The sequence below is a fragment of the Echinops telfairi genome, unplaced genomic scaffold (genome assembly GCF_000313985.2).
Source record: "Echinops telfairi isolate 266 unplaced genomic scaffold, ASM31398v2 ScPeMD7_5868;HRSCAF=6743_0, whole genome shotgun sequence".
NCBI lineage: Eukaryota > Metazoa > Chordata > Mammalia > Afrosoricida > Tenrecidae > Echinops > Echinops telfairi.
The window spans coordinates 14,971,500-14,977,729 of record NW_022109767.1 but is presented as its reverse complement, the minus strand read 5'-3'; the positions used below and the strand labels follow the sequence as shown (position 1 = coordinate 14,977,729).

General features: G+C 35.1%; 1 protein-coding gene across 1 annotated transcript in view; it reads right to left on the bottom strand.

Moving 5' to 3' along the window:
* FSTL5 (follistatin like 5) overlaps window positions 1–6,230 on the bottom strand; it is a gene marked incomplete at its 3' end in the record, with an annotated part of 780,165 nt that overhangs the window by 412,495 nt on the left and 361,440 nt on the right. The window lies entirely within an intron of this gene.

Below are 6,230 nucleotides of genomic sequence, written 5' to 3'. Positions count from 1 at the left end.
TGATAAGACTTGTATGGGCCCCAATAAAATGATTTAAAAGAAAAGATAAACAGGACACCTTCTATAGCACAAACTACCCCAAGTCATATGCTGTGTCCAAATAAAAACAAATATTTAAAAATAAATAGTTTCAGTGACTTTCTTATAATGCAAATTTACATTATGAATCTTCAACAAATATTAATCTTCTCATGGTTCAGTTTAAGACTATGCTTTTTTCTGCTATTTGTAAGTAGCCATGAATCAGAGCTGACACAACAATAACTAACACCAATCACATTGGTATCCTGTGATGCAGTCACTTGCCTCTCTATTAGTTGAAGTGGCTGCACTTTGGAATGTTTCATATGCATATTGACAATTTTAACAGAACACTGTACATGTAATCATATATTGCTTCATTTGAAGTGTTTTCTTTTTCTGTATTCTTAGAGTGCTTAGTGCTATTTTACTCAGGAATGGGAGGTGTATTTGAGCAATCCACAAAGATTCAGGTATAGAGTAAAAGACTTAGGGAGCCTGGATGATGTAATTTGAAGCATGTTTAAAAGATTGGTAATATTAATATAACCAACAACTTAAAGTGAAGAGAAATCTATTCTTGTAAATATTACAGGCAAGAAAACATGGAGACAATCTATTCTGTCACCTGGGTCTCTATAACTCAGCACATGTCTCAAGTGCACCCAATCACAATAATAAATTAAACTAAAAATAATAATAGTATCCAAATAGTGTAGAAAGAGAGTTGAACCATGAGACAAAGGTTAAAAAAAAGTAGATTCATCTGTCTATGACCCTAAAAGGTTCTTTGAGGCGTTGCTTTACAGATGTTGACAAGAAAAGAGGAGGCTTTTAGGAAATTTTGTTTGGAACAATAGATACAGTCTTTATGATTTAAAAAAAAAAAAGGTAAAAAATATCCCCCAGCCCCAACTCAGAATGCTTATTTCCATGATGAGCATAGTAAACCCAATTTCATTAATTGATCTTTAACAAATTAACACTAGCAAAATAAATTAGTTTATATAACAACTGTATTAGAGTATCTGAATAGGTAATTTGGCATAGCATAGATATTGGAAATTCCTAATGTTAAAGACTGTCTAATACCTAGGATGATGCTATATTTTCATTAACACCCAAATAGGAGCTGCTAGGAAACAAGAAAAGGCAGTAAATAACAATATTTTACTAGTAGTGATATCAGTGCCGAAATAAGGTCATGCCATCCTCTGTAATCAAGAGTAGATATAGAGAACAAGTTGAATTTGATTAAAGTTCTAAGGCATAACAAAGAAGACAAGCTAAGTCCAAGATCAAATTGGAAGCTAAAAAAAATAAAACTATGAGATGCCCTTGTTTCAGTTGTTCTTAAGAACAACAGTGTGGAAGACCATGCCAGATAAATGTTATGATATGTTGAAAACTATCAGAAAATAAATTAATAGCTTTTCAAGGTCAATGAACTGGCCTGCCCAATACTTAGATTTGAGATTAAATACATACATATATATACACATATATACACACATATACCTATACAGATTATTTTTTTTACCTTTAAGAATGTATGAACAATTTCATTTTGAAGTTAAGCTAATGAAATGAATATGCAGTATGCAATACACAACTTAGTAGCTGGAAACACGAAGAGGCCCATACAGAATCACAGGAAGGGAACAGCAGCCAGTTAGTAATGGCTTGGAGTAAGCCCACGCTTAATGAAATGCACGTGTCAGATTTCTATAGAAAACTATAATCTGCCTTCTCTTTACTTTTTTGCCAACCTCCCCTCAAAATTGAGGTTTTGCATGTGTGTGCACTTGTGTGTGTGTGTGTTTTTATTTTCTTCCCTTGAGTGTTTAGTTGGTTTGTGTGTTTTTTTGGACGTAATTTCTTAATTTCATAAAGATGTCACACAGCAATGGACCTCACCTTAATTATGAGAATAGATTACAAATTCCTGTGTGTGTGTGCTTATTCTAAAATGAAAGGAATTGGAAATACAAATTTTTTAAATCATTTCAATTCCCTCAGATACAGGGATCTTAATTTACATTTGATTACTGTAAGCCTATAACTCTGTTGCTTTGAGTGCCTTTAAAATTTTCAGTGTATTTTGAGTTAATGAAACACAATCCCATACTAAAAAAATGTCTGCTCAGTAATTTCAACATAGACCTGTGTGATTTCTGTATCTTCTTACAAGTGTCTTTTTAAAGTGTTTGCACATGATTTTGTTGGAAATATTTGATTTACTAGAAAAAATATTATTTCCTTAAATGAAGATTTTATTTTCTTCTTGAGTATTACTTTGTTTATATTTACTAAGATACAGGAGCTTAATAAATACTTAATGTGGTTATTAAAAACAAAGTTTAAAATCCTTGCTAAAATAAAGAACAAAATTCAAAGTTGTACATTTTAAGTGCCCTAATTAATGCCTATGGTAAAAAATGAATTCATTTGTCTAATGTACTGAAACATCGTATTTACTTTTCTACTTAGTATGCAAATTTCTATGGTTCTATCAGTAATTACAAAATTGAGAACGTTTTCAATGGAATACATTTAGGAGCCTCTCATTCCAAGAACTTGAAATCTATTCACTTTATGTATGAATGAAAAGCTAAAACTGTCTATTAGAAATAAGGAATACCTTTTTTTTTGTCAAATAACTTACTCAGCAAACAAGGGGCAATTTGTTCACTGAGTTGGCTCCTCCTGTTTTATGCAGCAATCTTCCAAACGTTTCCCTGAAAGTTCATTCTGCACAACGCCATAACTCATGTAAACAGGGTTTAGCTTACACTTCCTTACAGTAACTTTCAGCCTCCCGTTCTCATCATCCAACTGTCGCTCCGTGTGGATTTCAAACATGATCAAATGCAATATTTGCATCCTGATGTAGGTGTATCACATGACCCTTTAGCAAACATATATGCATTAGCTATATTGTAATTGGTTTTCAAACCAATGCATAAGATGGTCTTTTATTTCAATGAATGAAATTTTGAACGACAAGAGAAAATCAAAATCTAAATTCATGAGTAAAATGTGAAACAGCTTTGACCATCTCAAAATGCATTTTAACTGTGAAGATCTCTTTTGGAATTTAAGCATAAACAATGCATTCTAACAAGGTTTTCACAAGATGCCCAAGATTAGCTCATACTCTGCACTGATAGCACTGCAGACATAGATTTAGTCTACATGCTCTGAGTCTACTTTTACCCACAAAGCGTAACGCATATTTTAATAAACTAAAGTTATTTTGTTTTTTATGCTCTAGTACTATTTAAAATACAACTGTAAATTAGTCACTTAAATACTGTTTTTAACTTGGAAGACAATTTTACTTCAAGAATATTAAATATACATATTATTAATTCCATTAAAATCTTGAGATATTTTATCTTATTTCTGATGCTTAAATAAAATACTGGTTGAAAGAAGTTTCTGTGTTAGTCTAGGTTGACTAGACAAACAAATCCAGAGATACTCATGTGTGTAAGAGATAATTTTATACCAAAGAGTAATTGTGTATAGGGAAAACATCCTGGCCCAGGTCAGATCAAGTCCATAAGTCCTATACTAGTCCATAAGTTCTTCTACAGACTCACACAGCACATGCAACGGCGCTGAAAACAGAAGATCACAGGCCAGTAGTGAAAGTCTTGTGGAAGCATCTCATCACTGGCATAGCTTTTCATGTGGCTCCTCCAGCTCCAGGGCCCTGGCGACCATAAGCATAGCTTCATGTGGCTTGTCAACAGGAAGATGAAGTAGACAGAGTGTGTCCTGCCTCCAGGGAGGAAGACAGGAGTTCCCAGAATCCTCAGAAGAAGGCCATCCCCACACAGAGGCCTCATTGGCTATGACCTGACTGACAGGCTAGACTCCACCCCTTCACTCAAGTTGGCAGTAGATTGTGTAACTGCCAGAGTTGTAAACAAGGAGAATACAGAGTGGGAGAGTGCTAGAAATTCCAGCATAGCATTGCCATTTTAATGACTGAAACCAGCATTCTGGATGAGCAGCATATAGGAAAGCGACTTCACAGAATTTCAAATAGGTCAGAAACACTGATCAGACAAAGTTGAGAGCAGCAAGGTGAGCATATAACAAGTTTGATCAAAGAAAGAAAAGTGCAAGGAAGTGGGTGAGAATTCAAGAAACTAAACAGACAAAAAATTCCACACCGAGTGGTCCGTTGTCATTTGGTTTGGGATCCACATATTTGGAAAGACTTGTAGGGAGAGGGCTGCAGGTGTTGTAATCAAGGTACCTCCACATCATATAAGATCAAGCAAGACAGTTAATTGGCTTTACTTGCCCAGGAGTACGCCAATGCCCACCCCAGTGAGTGGCAACCAGGTAAATTCAGTGTCCCTGCTTACTGCCCCCTCCCCACTAACTCTCCCAGTGACTTTCAGTGGACCACATTGCTCCATTTATCAAGTGGACAATAACAACCTATACACTTTTTGCCTTTCCCCTACCTAGGGATGCAACCCCGATTCCCATTCCCCCACCACTCTGCTTGCCCAGCATCCAGAAGTACATTCACATAAAGCAGGCTACATGAGTATGTAGCTAATGAAATGATCAAGGCACATTCTTGTGGATCATGTCCACCATATTTGCAAGATTATTGTAATTAGTAGTGTTTTGTCTAATGACCTTTTCAGAGTTCTCTTTGTTGGTGTAGAGGAATCATACTCAATTTTAATATGTTGATTTGATACCCTGTCACATGGCTGAATCTGCCCGTTACAATTTTATTCCTGAATTTTTAATGCATAGAATCACATATTATCAGTAAATACACTTTTACTTCTGATTTGCCAATTCAGATGTCTTCAATTTCCCTTTCTGGCTAAGGCTCTCAACTTACTATTGAAAAAAAGGGGCATCTTTATCTAGCTCACCTTCACCTTTTCTCCACTTTAACCAATACTGGATGCTGTTGGTTTGTCTTATTCATTTTTATTTATGTTGAATAATTTATCTTCCATTCTTCATTTCCTGAGTGTTTTTATCAGTGATGGGTGTTGGATTTTGTCAATTTAAAAAAATATATTGATTTATATCATCAAGTGAGTCATTCCCTTTGTATTATTTATTCGGCAGCTTGAATTGTTTTTCCAGTGCCAAATTATTCTTGCATACCCTGGTGTCGTCTGACCTCCACTGTGCTGTGGTGTGAAACCCCTCTTGCATAGACTGGGTGACAGGACAATGCAGCCTCCATCTTTTCTCTTCTTTCCTTTTTTTAAAGATGGCTTCCTTTTTTCTCCTCTTCCCTCCCATCCTTTTTGCTGTTGGCCCCATCCTGCAGGAGACCAAGACCACATTCACACTACTCAGCCACACACGGCTGGCCTACCACTACCCCCAACAAGAATGGCATTACCCAAGGCTACACCAATTAACCAAAGGCAGATGGTAGCAAGCATCTATCCAGTCCAATCTCAAATGCTATATAGAGAACAGAGGTCATGCACACATACCTATACACTCCCACATTCACCAGCATAACAGTGGTGAAGGCTTAAACGTTGCCATTCTGGGAGCCAGAGTCAAATGCTTTCCCCATTCATGAGGCCAGGAAATAACCAGAATATTGTTTTATAAACCAGAATATTGTTTTGTAAACAACAATAATAACAACATAAAATCAGCAAATAAATAAATATCCCAGCAATGTCTTGAAGACACTATAACCTCACACATGCACCAATATACACTGAAGAGGACAACGTAGCTCAAGAAAATGACCAAAATACAAAGACTAAAACATAGTCATTAGAAAGAAATTGTCTTAACATTCACTATAAAGAATTCAAAAGAAGTATTATTAGGTTCCTTTGAAATCAAGGAAGAGATAAAAGGAAAAGCAGAGACAACCACACAAAAGTTTACAAAAAGAAGCTAACAAAGTTGAAAAATAGAATTCACATAAAAAAATCAATTAAGATATTCATAAGATTTAATACTAAAATTTCAGAAGCACATGACACATTGAACAGAGAAGGGAGCAGCATCAATGGAAGATAAGATCAGGGAAAATAATTCATCAATATTAATCTGTTGAAAGAAAAAATATTAACATATAAATTATTTAAGAAGTTTTAGGAATAATGAGGGCAACAAATGTATAGATGTGCTTTACACAATTGATCTATGTATTGTGATGAATTGTATGAGCCCCAATAAATTGATTT